This window comes from Phascolarctos cinereus, unplaced genomic scaffold (assembly GCF_003287225.1).
Source record: "Phascolarctos cinereus isolate Bilbo 61053 unplaced genomic scaffold, phaCin_HiC Scaffold_4;HRSCAF=312, whole genome shotgun sequence".
In the NCBI taxonomy this organism is placed as follows: domain Eukaryota; kingdom Metazoa; phylum Chordata; class Mammalia; order Diprotodontia; family Phascolarctidae; genus Phascolarctos; species Phascolarctos cinereus.
In genome coordinates, this window is record NW_027555847.1 from 46,000,691 (window position 1) to 46,016,710 (window position 16,020).

General features: G+C 40.2%; 1 protein-coding gene across 1 annotated transcript in view; it reads left to right on the top strand.

Moving 5' to 3' along the window:
- Positions 1-1,150: 1,150 nt before the first annotated feature.
- LRRN1 (leucine rich repeat neuronal 1) overlaps positions 1,151-16,020 on the top strand; it is a 50,139-nt gene continuing 35,269 nt past the window's right edge. The window contains exon 1 of the mRNA XM_020968447.2: positions 1,151-1,711. The gene's annotated coding sequence lies outside the window, so the exon portion shown is untranslated. The remainder of the gene's footprint in view (positions 1,712-16,020) is intronic.

A 16,020-nucleotide genomic window follows, 5' to 3' on the forward strand; every position in this document is an offset into this window, starting at 1 on the left:
AGGCCCACAGAGGTTAAATAACTTGCCCAAGGATACACACATAGTAAGTGGCAGAGTTCGGATTTGGATTTACATCTTCTAGCTCTAAATCCACCTCTCTTTCTTTGCCTTCAGAAGGCTTTAATATGCAGATTGCTTTTGGGGCAAAGACTGATCTTCCAAAGGCATTTATATCATCATCCTCATCATCACTACTTCCAACCCTTTTATTTAATCTCCAAGTCTATCAAGCAGCATCTGCCAATCTATTCTGTATATAGAAAACAGCTTGTCCAGTTTTCAAATCACTTAAATAATTATTGGAAAGGTCTCCTTGTAGGTGCTGGTATTATGGCATGGTGAAATCAGTATTGGCTTTGAAGTCAAGAGATCTGGGTTCAAATCATCACTGAGAACAATAAACAAATGCACATAATGCATACGTTAAATGTACATTTTCTCTGATACGTATGTATCTATATATCTATATGTGTGTTTGTATGTTTACATACGGCTTACAGCATCATGAGAAGTGTCTGTTGGTTTGTTTTGAAAGCCAAGTGCCAAGTCCCTTGCTGACAATTCGTGCTCTGACATATGTATGTTTTCCTATATGTTTCAAAGTGTTTTTTTTTTTAAACAATACATCTTGACCTCTGAGCCAAAAAGTTCTTCCCCAGGAACAGCCGATCTGGCCTCGTGTTCGTTCTCGTTCGTTCTCGTTCTCTCTCTCTCTCTCTCTCTCTCTCTCTCTCTCTCTCTCTCTCTCTCTCTCTCTCTCTCTCTCTCTCTCTCTCTCTCTCTCAAGTGCCTTCCGCTTCACCACCCCCTCCGCCCCTGACTCAGTACCCTTCCCCAAGAGCCGGTACCCCGAACAAAAAGAGTAGCTCACTGCTCTCACCCCATAGGCGACCAAGCTTGGCCAGCCCTCCGCAGGCAGGGCCAACCGGGCGCGCTCCCTTTGTTACCAGCCCCTCCGTACAGATGGTGCCCTGCCCGGGTCTCTGATGTGAGCGAATGGGAAGGTGGAAGGGGGCGCTGAGACTAGGAAGGGGGGGGGGGAGGCAAGGGGCGGGGGACTGGGGGCACAAGGACGGAGGGGGGGGAGCGGCGGAGCAGCCAATCAGCCCTCAGCCCATCAGCTGACCTGTTTTGCTTACACCAGGTGCACGCTGGCTGCGGGCAGCACAAAGCCGAGGGAGAAAGCGAACGAGCGAGCGCACGGGTGGGCAGGCAGACCGAGGCGGCAGCCGCGGCCCCGTCAGCACCAGCGCCAGCCTGGGCATAAGGACCGGGGGCCGGCAGCACCAGCAGCATACGACAGTCACATCCCCGCCACCGCGGGCACCCCATCCAAGGAGCCTGCGGCTAGACTTGGCCGTCACCTAACTGGGGGAAGGAAGCAGCTGTGTCCGCGGAGCCCCACCCCCTCCAGCCCTGCACTTCCCCCCCCAAGACAGCCAGTTCTGGCTCCCCAGCCCTGTCCCCTCGGCTCCAGGAGTCCCTGTGCAGCAGCTGTTGAATGTGTCGCTGCTCCCCGGAGCCCTGCCATCCCCCGGGCTCCCTGCCTCTGGTGCCGGGGTCGGGTGCGCGCTGTTGCTGCGGACTGGGTGGCTCAGCTCAGTCCAGCCTCCGTCAGTCCTCCCCCGCCACTCTCCAAACCCCCCCCCCATCCCTCCACGCACACCCGGCGCCGGGTCGGGCCGGGCTCCTCTGCGCCGGGCCTCTCTGGGTAAGTGCGACGTCCCCTTGGGGACCCGGGGAGGGAAGTCGCGGTAAACTTAGCTGAATGTACCGCAGGAGTCCGGAGGCTCCGGGGACGTGGGTCCTGCTGAGGGATGCAGAGGAGGTGAAAAGAAGAGTGGTACGCCGGGGGTGGCGGGGGGAAAGGGAGAACGAACGGAGGAGGGGTGAGAGGGGTTCTAGATAGAGAATACCCATAAGATTAGAGAGAAGGAAAATGTATGGGGGTAGGGGGAGTGAGAAGAGAGGAGAAAAGATCCCAGCAAAGAAAAGGAGAGCGTTGCGAGTTAAAGAAGAGAAAGGGGGAGAGTGGAACCGGAGAGAAGAAAAGAAAGAGGCAGAGAATAGGGAAGAGGAAGACTGGGTTTCAGGGATGGGGGAGGGAAATATCAGGGGATAAGGAGAAAAGGGGGATGCTGGGATGTGAAGAAGGCAGCAGAGGATGGAGAAGAAAGGAAAAGATGGAGAGAAAGGGAATTAGTTGAAGAGGGAAGAACTACTAAGAAATATGAACTGAGAAAAGGAAAGAGACGGAAGGATGAGGGAAGGAAAGACCGGCGTTTGAAGAAGGGGAGGTCATTATTACAGCCCTAGTTAACACGGGGGAAGAAGGTGCTGAGATGGGGAGGGAAGAGGTTCTCAGCTACGAAACAGCTCAGGATCGGAACAGGCACACCTGAAAATATTCTGAGTATGTTGGAGTGCATTTTTCTCTGTCCTTAATATCTAAACCTAAAAAGGGTAGTTGGGGAGCCCACAGTCTAGGGATGCCTGTGATTTTAGGGAAGCATCTTCTAAAGGAGCTGCATGGACACTGCTGCCAACCCCACTCCATCAGGGAAGTCAGTAAGGAAAGTTTGCCAGCAAGTGTCCTTTGTACTGCCTGGAGAGAAGTGCATAGGAGAGAATGCCAAAGAGCCAAATGAGCATCCCTCCTTTCTTTTCTCTCCAATTCCTTCTCTAAAGAACTGTTTGTCTGGGTGGGATTAGGTATCACAATGTCTCTGCATTGTAAAAAAAAAAAAAAAAGGAGTTCAGCAATAAATGTCATCCACTGGGTCTGTCTGAGGGTCTATGATTACCAAGAAAGTGGGGGGGGGGCGCTGGTGGCTCAGCTTAGTACCTCGGACTGACTCGTATATTAGATCTCAGCGAAGGGTTAACAGTGAAGCCTTACACTCATGATGCCAGTGCATCGGCTTAGACCACAATATAATAGCTGAGACAAACTCACCTGATAAAGTGGGCAAGACTTGGAGAGAAACATTTCTTTTTCTAATTTCAATAACAGAAACTACTCTGCTGAAATAACTTTTTACATGTAGTTTTCTGGAGAAAAAGAAGACTTTTGTTTTTCGTTTAGCCATTATATTCTCACGATTTCACATCATCTGCTTATGCTAGAGAGCTTAGCCACCATACTAGTTTGTATTTTTTTTAAAGAATTAGTTCATCGTGAGAATAGTAAGTTCAGGAACGAAGTCTGAACACCATAAATATAGAGTAGAAGTGATGTTTGGCTACCAGGACCATGTGTGTCCCTAAGTCTCTGATTTGCATGCAAATGTGAGTGTATCCTGGCAGATGTCTTGCCTCATCCATTCACATGAAGGAATTTTAAAAGACAAGGAGTCTTCAGTCAACAATGGTCCTTAAGAAAAGGGAATAAAGGCTCAGTGTGAGTTTTTCTGTTTGGGAATTGTATGGCTTGCTGTCACCTTTATTCAGGAGCCAAATTCTTTGAGTGCTATTGTATTAAAAGCTCAAAAGTAAAGCTCACTCCCTACCTGGCTGAATGTATCTCATGTAATATTTAGACATTACTTTCTGGATCAGTAAATATGGATTTTTATGAAGCAATGTGCACTTAAAGCTGCTTTTGATGCTGGGAAGTGGTTTCATAAACCTGCTTTTTCAGATTAGTTAAATGTATTGTACAAGTATTTAAGTGCATGCTATGTGTAAGGCACTGTCCCAGGTGCTGGGAATGCAATGATCATTCATTATAAGGAAATTGAGCATCCAGGGGGTGTGGTATGAGATCAAACAAGGTTTTATGGAAAAAAAAAGGCAACATTTAGGACGTTCTACCATCCCTACATATACACTCAATAGATAGATAGACAGACAGACGGACACGTGGAAAGATCCCTATTTTGTATAGTTGTGTAGTTACTAACATTGCTGGTGACCTCCCTGGAAACATTAACCATCTGGCTAAAAGAATCTTGCCTCTAGCTTCTCCCGAAGTACAGCTCATGTCCTGCTTGCCAGGTCCTTCCTATAGGGGGCCTTTCCTGATTGCACTACTGCCTTAACCCACCCCAGTTATTAGCACTTCCTCCCTCTTGAAATTGCTGTGTGTGTGTGTGTGTGTGTGTGTGTGTGTGTGTGTGTGTGTGTGTATGTGTATGTGTATCTTCCCTAACCCACAGGCTCCCAATAGTCTGTAAGCCCCATAAGGACAGGTTACCCCCAGGACCTTATATGAACTTAATAAACGTTTGCTGAATGAATGCCTGACTGCCTGATCTGTAGAATAGGTAGTGATATACAATCGCCACACTCTCAGGTCCCTTGGCCATTGTATGTGTCTAGGTGTAAGCACCATAGATTGTAGAAGTTTGTTAAGAATTATGCAATTCAGAGGGACGACAAAGCAAAAGCTTCCCTCCATCTTTGCTAACATTAGCTTGATAGACAACACTCGGTGCACTGTTCACCTCCTGGTATTGTGTAACATCGGGTACAAAGGGTTTGCAGCATGGGCTGCACGTGAGGCTGGATGAATACACCTAGTAATGTGCCAGCACCAGTTGCCTCTTCCTTTGTCGGGTCTCAAACAGTGTCCAAGAGTAAAAGGACCTATTCTATTCATGAAGAAGGGGTTTGCTTCACTATTCTATAGCTTCATTGAAAGGACATTAAAAAAAAAGAAGACAGCATTGTGTTGGAGGGTTCAGTGTTATGAGGGGGAAAAAACAACAGATGTTAGTCTGCTATTCTACATTTCCTTAAAATATTTTGTGCTGGTTCAGTGCCTTTTACCCATAAGACAGGGTTCTCTCAGAGAAAAAAAAATAAAAATTAATCTGATTTAAACAAGAAAAAGTTATAGTCCACAAATGCTCAATCATCTAAGAAAGTGTACATTTGGAGGGAGGTGGGTATCTTAGAGATGTCATGTATAATTTTTAAAAATCAGACTAGATTGCTCATAGGGAAAATAGGGACTACATTCCTTACAGACTGAAAAGATACATGAAATAAACTTGACATTTCTAAACTAAATGATAAGCTTTTTTTGTTGAATACCAAAAAATGGAGGTGTTTGTGAAATAACTCTAGTAGCTTTAAAAACTACCCAAACCCCCTAATTTAAATGAGAACCTGCTTCTAGGATTTAGCCTTACAGAGCAGTTAGGTGATGATGCTGGACTTGAGGCAAGGAAGACATGGATTCAAATTCCAGGCTTATAATAGTCATGTGACCCTGGGCAAGTCACTTAGGTTTCAGTCTCCTTATCTATAGAATAAGGGTAATCATGCCACCCACCTTATGGCAGTTTTATGAGGATCAAATGAGCTCACAGATATAAAATGCTTTATAAATGTGAACTGTGATTACTACCCATTTTCTAGAAACCATTTCTTTAATAGATGTAATTAAGTAAAAAAAGAAGTTCAAAAATCTGACCTTGGTAAGTTGTTAAAGGTAAAACAATGTTAGAAAAGTCACCCCACAAAGCAGAAGAGGATTTATGAAACTAGATCCATCCATTGGCCCTACTTCAGAATCATAATTACAGATAACAATGGCCAGGCCAGAGATTCTGAAAAATCAAGGGACATAGGCAGAACTGAGAGCACCTTGTTGTTGAGGCTAGTCACTTTTTTTTAACCTCACCAGCTATAGTAATTAATGCTGAGTTGTTTAATTGCAGCAATTCTTAACTTTTTTTGTGTTGTGGACCTCTTGGGAAATCTGATGAAGTCTATGGACCCTTTCTCAGAATAATCATTTTAAATGCACAAAATGCATGGGATTACAAAGGAAACCAATCATATTACAGTACAGTTATTGAGTATTAATGATAAACAAGTCCATGGACCATAGGTTGAGAATTCTTCTTTTAGGATCATAGGATTTCAAACCAGAATGGACCTTAGGGATCACTGAATCCAAATTATTCATTTTATAGATGAGGAAATTAAGGGCCAGAGAGATGAAGCAATTTGCCTAAAGTACACACACAAGTAACAGAGCCAGGTTTTGAACCCAAGGTCGTTGACTCCTTAGAAGAAGGGTCATTAAATTCAATAGAATTTTTCTGCAGTTTCACAAAGTTGGCTGGTAAAATAAATTTGTTGATTATAAATGCCAGTGAGGAATCTTACGGTCATGAAGAAAAATATGGTAAATTATAAGGCATGAAATTCATTTCTTTAGACTTTCATAAAGCATTCTTAAAATTACATTTTCAAGTCATGAAATAATAGGCTTTCTCTGATTCGTTTTGAAATTTAATATAAGGTTGTTCAAATATTGTATTTAACATTTTTTAAAATGGTGCTGAACATCTATTTTTGGTGTAAGCCAATCTGGAGATAAAACATTCCATTTTAGAATCATATTTCAGCTCCTAGAAACAATGGAACCATCTTTAACCAGTGAATAGAACTTTGATTAATATTTACTTAGGGTAAGGTTTAGCATATGAAGTTGAAATTACATTTAAGCAGTTAAAATCATGCAAAGCTAAATATGTTTGGTCTCATTTGCCTCAAAGCAGCATAGAAAGAAGATGCCATTTAAGTCTTATGCTTAAAACCTAAATACTTTAGGGATTCAGGGGGAAAATTGCCCACTCTAATGATGGTAAAAGCTGGTCTCACTTAATTTCTCTGTACATGTTTTGATTGAAAGTAATTCATCAGTATACTTCTTCTATGTCTCTAGTAGTACAATTAAACTTATTCCCAGGTATTTTCAGATAATTTTGGTTTTTTCCTGGACCTTTTCCTCAGTGTCTACATAATCATTTTTCAGGAATTTGTGGTTGAGGTACTGCTAGATAACCATTCCTGTCCCTTCCAGATCAGGGATCCTATACTTTATTATTTACCAAAACAATTAACATAATACCTTAATGAATCCATTATGGTTTTAACTTTTTAAATAGTTTTCTAAAGCTTTCTGGAAAGATGTAAGATGTCTAGTTTAAAATTTGGTAAATACCAGGTGTTAGAAGAAAGAACATTGACCCGGGAGCCAGGAATCTTCCATTTAGTACTGAATATGCCCCTACTTAGCTATATGACCTTGGGTGCATCATTGAATCCTATAAATCAGGGGGAAAAAAATGAAGAGATTGGACTAAGTTATCTTACAGGTCTTCCAGATCTAATATTCAGAGATGATGATAAAATATTTCTGGAAATGGAACTTTTAGTAATGTGACTAATATCAAAGTTTAATTTGGAGAGGAGGGAATGGATTTAATACCCTTAAAAATCACTACTGAGATGAATGTATGAAGCCAAACCCAGAAAACGAAATTATGAAATTCAGTATCTACGCGGGGTCCCGGCAACTTTGACTTTGGAACACTCTAGTAAAATGTTCCTGCAACTGCTGAGGGTGCTTATTTTGAATGCTATTGCCTAAAAATTATCCTCCTAATGTTATGTTCCTTTCCATTTCCATTTTGTAGCTCAGAGCCTGGGATGCTATGTGAAAGCTCTGATTAATATAAATGAGTTGTAATTTTCTGACCCAGGCCATCCCTGTTCACATCTATTATTCTATTGGCAGACATGTGGACTCCACAGCTGTCCCCTCATTTGTGTATGAAATGGACACACTGGTGGCATTTGTAGGGTTACCATAGTTACACTAACAATACACGTGTGACACTACAGCCTTCTAAAGCTAAAGATTTTTTTTTATTTATTTTTTTTGTGGCAGACATTTTGTGGACCTCACACTCAAGAAAATCTATTTAAAGTTTGAGGGGGTATATAAATTAGTCTCCATTTGGGAGTAGAAAATTTTAATAGTAGAGGGATAGGCTAGCAGTGCAAATGTAGAGACCAATGAAGGTTAATCATAAGGCTTTAGTTGACTAAGATTTCCAAGGGGTCATCTTTAGAGATGCTTAGCCTCTACAGGATACTATTCATTGAACATTCATTTAAAAAAAATTTGACTTCATATTTATGACTGCCCTTTCTGGAATCATATATTAACATAGCCTTTTAAAATTCAAATAAGGAAAGTGGGAAGTATTAATGCAGCACCTATCACAACATCGCCTAAGAGACAAAGCATCCTCTCCCTCCATTAAACAATAAGCACAAAAAGGGAATCTTCCTGGGGGTGTGGAGGAAGAGCCTTTACCAAGAAAGAAAGGTCGTTTAATTGGTTTCATGTCTATAATTTTCCCCTTTAGAAAAAAAAGTTAGAGTAATAAAGAATATCATTGACCTGCATTGTTATTTCACTATAGTATTGTCTTAATTTGCATTCAAAATAATCACTATAATCAACTCTTGTGTAGAGAGTTAAGATGACTTGAAATCCATGGATTTCTGTCCTGGGTTTTGTTCCAAGCTCTAGCGCATCAGCCTATGACCTTCAGCCTGTCCCTTTAAATCTTATGACTTTAGTTTTCCCCATCTGCAAAATGGGTATTTCTAAACAAAAAGAAAACCTAACAACCTTTGCCTTCCTAGAGAAGTTTTGGAAGGATTCATGGGAGCTGTTAGATACTTTCAACATTATGGCTTCCAAAAGTTTTAATTGTTTGCCACCTGGTATGTTCATCCATAAGCTGGAGGGGAAAAGGATGTCACACAACTGTGATGCTGTTTTTCATACACACACATACATGTATATACACACGTGTATATAAACATGTATATGTATATGCATGTATATATACACACATTTTCTCCATATATACATACATTTTCCCATACATATGTATGTATGTGTGTGTATTTATATTTATATGTGTATATGGATATGTATAGCATCAATAATAGAAAACTGGTCTCTTTTTTTTTTTGCAGGGGAGGGGGATTAGGCAATGAGAGAGAGCTGGTCTCAAAGTCAGGAAGATATTAGTTCAAGTTCCATCTCAGATACATACTAGCTGTATAATTGGCTATGTATTTACACATGTGTACACATCTATGAACACAAGTGTTTATCTTCTTGTGTGTGAATATATACACTCAACACATATGTGTATATTACATAAAAAGTAACTCAACTGCTATGTTAAAAAAACAAAGAACTCTCAACTGCCCTGTTCCCTGTCCCCCAATCAGTAGTACTTCAGGTGATTTATCCAAGAGTAATGATCTCAGTAAACCCCTAGCTGATCCCTATTGAGATCAAAGGCATCCCTTTGTAAGGTGGCTGATTGGAAATAGCTTGTTAAGAACAACAGTTCATATAGCAATCAAGAGCTTGACAAGCGTTTGCAATATTTAATTCAGATCTTTCCAGCAACCTTGTGATGGACACAGGGCAGGTATTTTTATCTCCTTTTTACAGAAGAAGAAGCCAGAACCCAGAGAGAGCTCAACCTCATCAGAGTCACACAGGGAGTCAGTGATCATTCAGTTTCCTCATTCTAAATTCAGCTCTATTTCCACTATGTCACACCCCCATCTCTGCTGGGTCTCTGCTGGGATACACATCCATGAAACACAGGAATGTTAATTTTGGGGGGGGGTGTGATTCGACTCTCAATCCTTCGCTGATGCCAAATAGAGACATGCTGAATCCTAAATGTCAGAGTGGTGCTTATAATAATAGCTGGTATTTACACAGTGCTTTAAAATTTGCAAAGTTTTATACATATGTTATCTTATTTACTCATCACAACAGCTCTGTGAAGTAAGTGTCCCCTAGGACCTACTAGGTGCTAGTATTGTCCCCATTTAGTACCTTGGCCAGAGTCGCACTCCTAGTAAGTGTCAAAGACAGGATTTAAACCTAGGTCTTCCTCTCTCCAGATGCAACATTCTAGCCTCTGTGACATTAGGCTACCTAGAAGACACACAAAAGTTTTTTAGCAGAAGTCAATCTTGAGCTCACTGTTAATTAACTTGAATGCTGTGGATAGCAAAATAGATTCCTTAGGTTGATCAGTCTAGAAAATAAAGAAAGGAATAGGGGAGTAGGGGAAGAAAAAAGTGGAAAGGAACTAAATATCTTTCTTTAATTTGCTTCATATGAATGCTGACAAACTCTTTGTGGAAAGGCATGAGCTTAGATATAAAGGAAATATTTCTTGATATTAAAGAGTGATTCATAATGTCATTGAAAAAGACTGAACTTGGCATTAGAAAACCTGAATTCAAATCTTGGAACTACTATTGACTAATTTCATGACTTTGGGCAAGATATTACTATTCTATGCCTCAGTTTCCATATCTGTCCAATTAGAATATTAATATTTTTATAACTCGATTTAAAGGGTTGGTGTGAGCAAAGCACTAGAGGTGAAAATAAGCTACTTTTATCATAAGGAATTACCTAGTGAAGTCAAATAACAGCTTTTTCTGGATATCTTTAAAGGTGGATTAGAATTTTATTTATCTCAGTTAATAAAAGTGACTCCCTGCTTAGATGGAGGACCATAGGTTGTCAGAACAGAAAGGAGCCTTAGAGATAATCTCATTCAGCAGTCCCCATAATAGAGATCAGAAGATTGATATTAGGTGCATTGAGAAGTTAAATTCCGATGACCTTTCCAGGTTCTTTTAATTCCCATAGTTTTGTAATTCAAGATGATAAGCCACAACATTCCAAAGCTTCAGCAGTGGCATAGTACTTTGGGGATCTGCCTTAAATCTTTCAGAACACTGAAATCACATGCAGCAATTAAATGACCATTAACTTGAGCGTCTATAGTCAGTTAGGTCAGGGGCTGAGAACGCAATGTAAAGAGGCCCAGATCTCTGCATTCCACCTCCCACCAAAGGGCCTGTGAGTCCCTACTTGGCAGATTGTACCAGCAAACCCAGCTAGTCATCCCACAGATTCATGTATGCATTAGGTTTCAAAGGACCAAGTAAAATGGATAGATCACTGCACACCCATTCTCAATATGAGGAAAACTCATAGGTGATGCAGTGGATAGAATGAAGTCCAGTGTGTTTGAATCCCACCTTGTCAGGAACTTACAAGATGTGTAACCCTGAGAAAGTCATTTCATCCTTCTCAGCCTCAGTTTCCTCATCTGTAAAATGGGAATAATAATAGCACCTATGTTGCCAAGCTATATAAGAAGGATCAAATTAGATAATATAATAAAGTACTTTGCCAATATTAAATACTATATAAATCCATTTGTTGTTGCAATTACCGCTCATCAAAAATGTCTTCGTTATATGTGAACTGTCATTTAACTAAATGTCCATCTTTTGATTGTGCATTTCTAAGGAGCACTCATGACTGTGATAGATGAATCCATTGGAAGACTGGCTTGATACAAGATGTTTTAAGATATGTGGGGAAAGGGCTTCTATAAACAAAACAAAAAAATAGAGTCTAAAGAACCCTGGAGCAGGAGTCAGCAAATCTCAAGGTTGTCTCCAACTCCACCATGAACTTACTCTATGACCTTGGGCAGTTTCTTTAGGAGACTAGGTGATCTCTAAGGTCCCTTCCAGCTCTGAACTTCCAGTATTCAATTATTAAGATCTAGTTCTATAAAACAGACCAGCATGTCATGTTATCACTATTAACTTTGGGGTCCACTTATTATTCTTATAACCAATAACGTTATTGAATCACCCTTTAAATTTTTCGAAGGAATCATTTAAGTAATAGAATGCTTTTTTTTTCAATCACATCTCAGCCAAGTAATTTAAATTACATTTTTCTAACCATTGTCATGATACTTCAAATTCATTTATGTAGCTCTTGCCTAAAAGTATCTTTAAATATATAAATCTCATAGTTTATTTTTTTCATTAAACAAGAAACAAGTACCATTCTTCCAAGATTATTGTCTTTAATAATTGCAAAGATAAAACAGATGGCCTCTTTTTTTTTTTTAAAGCAGGAGGTATTGGGGTGGGGTGGAGTTTATGGACCTGTGATTTCGTTGTCATAAGGAACTTCTCAGCCAATGCTGATTAGCAATTCTTCTGTAAATTATGGTCTTAGAGAGTGAAAAGAAAACCCTAAGAAAATGAAATATATAATTTAATTCTTATTATTATCTTTATTTTATTTCACAGGTTATTTTTCAGAGTAGAAAAGAGCTCATTTACCTTTTATATGGTACAATTACCTTTCCTCAGAAGAAAATACTAAATACTTTATGGGGCAAGACTGCTAAGTTCCTACAGCATCATTTGCAATTTCAGAAAGGAATATCTGTGCCTACTGAAAAGTTATATGAAGAAGAACACAATATATAAGAACATCTTACTTTGCTATCATTCTCCTGCCCAGTCTCCTGCCAGAGACAGTTGAGATTCTTTAGCTCTGGCATTCAGGGCTCTGTAGTCTGATACTACTCCACCTTTCCAGTCTTCTCTTCATGTGATCTGGCAGCTGGTGGCACAGCCCATAGAGTACCTGGCCTGCAGTCAGGAAGACCTGAATACAAAAACAGCATCAGGCATTTACTAGCAGTGTGACCCTGGGACAGTCACTTAGCCTCCGTTTCCTCAACTGTAAAATGGGGATAATAATAGTACCTACCTCCCAACGTTATTGCGAGGATCAAATGAGATAATAGTTGTAAAAGAATTTAGCATAGTGCCTGGCACATAGTAGGAGCTTAATAAGTGTTTGTTCCCTTCCACAATCTGGGCCAGCCTGATCCCCATCCCCCTTTCATATCTACTCCATTCACATCTGTGCCTGTCTTCATGCAGTCCCCTGTGTTTGGATGGCTCTTCCTTCCCCCTGATTCCAAAACACTGACTTCCTACTCATCTTTTTTTACCTTTGAAGTCCAGGTCAAATGCTTCTTCCCCCATGAAGCCTTCTCTGATTTCTGCCCCAAGCCAGCCCTAGAGGCTTAGCGCTTTCTACTTCCCATTCATATATAATGTATCCATCTGTATCATAGTTATTTCTGTATGTGGCTCTACCTGTGTGACCTTGGGCAGGTCACTTAACTGATTTGAGCCTCAGTTTCCTCATCTGTACAACAAGGGAGTTGGGCTAAAAGAGAAGGCTCTGAGACCCTTCCAGCTCTAATTCTTTGGTTCTGTGAGCCTCTATTGCCCTAATAGACTGTAATCTCAATGAAGGCAGGGACTGTACAGGTAAGGCAGTCTTTGCATCTGTCCCTGTACCTCTCCCCTTACATACATAGAACATACACATAAACACACATATGTGCATACATGCTTATGTACATATACATGTACATATGTATATAAAGATATATGTATAGACAGGGGAAGCACTAGTAGCTGGAGAGATCAAGAAAGACTTTCTGGGGAAGATGGCACTTGAGCTGAGGCTCAGTTACAAGAGAAGATGGTGAAGAGGGCTTACATTTCCAGGAAGGGGGCTGCCTTTACAAATATTATCTCCTGTGATCCTTACAAGAGCTCCGTGAAGTGGATGTTATTATTTATCCCTGGTTTACAGTTGAGGAAACTGAGGCAGACAGAAGTTATTTGATTTACCCAAGGTCACACAGCTAATATGTTTCTGAAGCCAAATTTGAACTCGGGTCTTCCTGACCCCAAACCCTAGGCCAGAGGTGTAGAACCTGTGGCCTCGAGGCCATATGTGGCCCTCTAAGTCCTCAAGTGTGGTCCTTTGCCTACATTCAAACATCACAGAACAAATCCCCTTAATAAAAGGATTTGTTCTGTAAAACTTGGACTCAGTCAAAAGGCTGCACCCAAGGACCTAGAAGGCCACATGTGGCCTTGAGGCTACAGGTTCCCCACCCCTGCTGTAGGTGCTACATCACCTAGTAGCTGCCCTGTGAGAATCCTCTACTGGACTTCTGGTTTGAGGTCTTGAGTTAGCTGATATACTTCCAAAGAAGAGAATATAGGGAATTCACTCAGAAGTTCTGTGTCTCTATAGCCAATGTTTTTTTCCCAATAAAAAAAAATTCAATTTCCTTACACACTAGGATTATAGATTTCAAGCTGGAAAGGATCTTAGAGGCCTTCTGGTCCAAAAACTGTTCCCCCCCCCTTATTTCACAGAGGAGGAAACTGAAGGCCAGAGATGGAGCACCCAGGTAGTAAGCAGCAGAAGTGAGGTCTGAACCCGGGCCTCCTGACTTCAAATCCAGCATCCTTTCCATTTAACCAACATGCTATATGGGCATGTAAATGTGTGTGTTACATATGTGTGTATATACATATATATGATCTATGACACGTAGACAATTATATCTAATGAATACATATAAAGTATAGCATATAAGCACATGTATGATATACACATATGTACATACATAAAATAAAACCTAGATCATCATAGATGATGAATATATGTAATGTATGTGTCATATGGATTGTCTATAAAATCTATAAATAGAATTATCTGTATAATTCATTATATATATGTAATTAATATGATCATCTATATAATCACACACACACATATATTCATTATATATGATTGCCTAAGTTTTATAGATTATATATAAAACCTGGACCATATATGTGTATATTGGTAATGCACATATTTATACATATATGTATATATGCCTGTGTATGTGTTTACAGACATCTATATTGTATATGTCCATTATGCTTGTACATATATGTTTGTATATTACATATATAGTCTAGATCTTATATATGATTTATCTATAAAACCTAGATAACATAGATAATATATGTGTGAATATATGAAGATGTATATATATAAGTGTATCATCCATATATGTCTATATGTGTCCTACACAATTCTATATATTATAAACCCCAATTCACATATTCTACACTTCTAATAATACCCCTAGAACATAACTGCTATGATTTCACAAAGTCAAAACGGGGTTAGGGATTGACAGTTTTGTCCTCATCACCAGTGGCATCGAGAAGTTTCACTTCACGTTGGTTTAAATTGCCCTTGTCAACAACTTAATCCTTTTCCTGATGTGCCATTCCCCATATTGTGGGTGGGGGTGGGAATTTTGAGAAGTGAGATTGACATCAGAAAATGAGTGCAGAAAGCAATAAAGCCAGGGAAACATGATGATCTCTTGACTTAGTAAATCACAGGATCTCAGAGTTGGAAGGGAACCAAGCAGCCATCTGGGACCAACCTCTCATTTTTACAAATGAGGGTCCTGAAGCCAGCCCAGAGGTGTGTAATGACCCACCCAAGGTCATTCTTCTGTCTTTGATGCGACATGATGCATTGCATTAGCACTTGGCTAGAATGGTTGGTTTTACTTTTGCTTTCATAAAAGTGTGAAATAAAGAGAAGGAATAGGATAAACTGTGACTTCCAGCACCTTCTGTCATTTTAATGTTCTCAGCTGTTGTATTTGAACTGTTTGATTCCACAAGAGCTAAACTACATAACCAAAGTCTACGTTACTAATGCTGGTGTAGGATTTATGGTGCTCAGATCTTGGGCAAGCTAAGCCCTGATAGCATTGGTTTGTTGGTTTCAAATGTACAAATACCAATGTGGAGGGAGAACAGAAGCCTCAAGAAATCATTCCCAAATTTCACTTGATTTTGCCTCTAGGTGTACTAAAACCTCAGTTAACCAGAACTCAGTATCTGAGAAGCCTCCAGCTAATTGAAATTTTACATACTCTACTTTGAATTGAAAATGATGAATTATAAGAAAATAAGCTTATATCAGGGAACTTTTTTTAGTATATAGCATGATCCAGGGATTGTGTATTCAGCCCAGTCTTCCACATCTCCTATATATCAGAGGCCACTAGGTAGCACAGCAGATAAAGTGCTGGACCTGGAGGAAGGAAGATCTGTATTCAAATTCTGCCTCAGACATTCCCTAGCTCTATGGCTTTGAGCGAGTCACTTACCAGCTGTCAGCCTCAGTTTCCTCATCTGTAAAATGAAGATAATAGATAGCACTGACATCCCGGGGTTGTTTTGGAGATCAAATGAGATATTTGTAAAGCACCTAGCAATGTGTGGACTCAGGCCCAAAGGTATATGAACAGTACATATAAACAGATGTCCTCTTTATCACACCCTCTTTGGAAGTTATTTGCAGGCTTGCTCTGGGCGAGATGTGCTATCCCAAGGGGAAGAAAACCAAATGCATTCAGTATTCTAAAGGAACCAATGTTCAAAGGA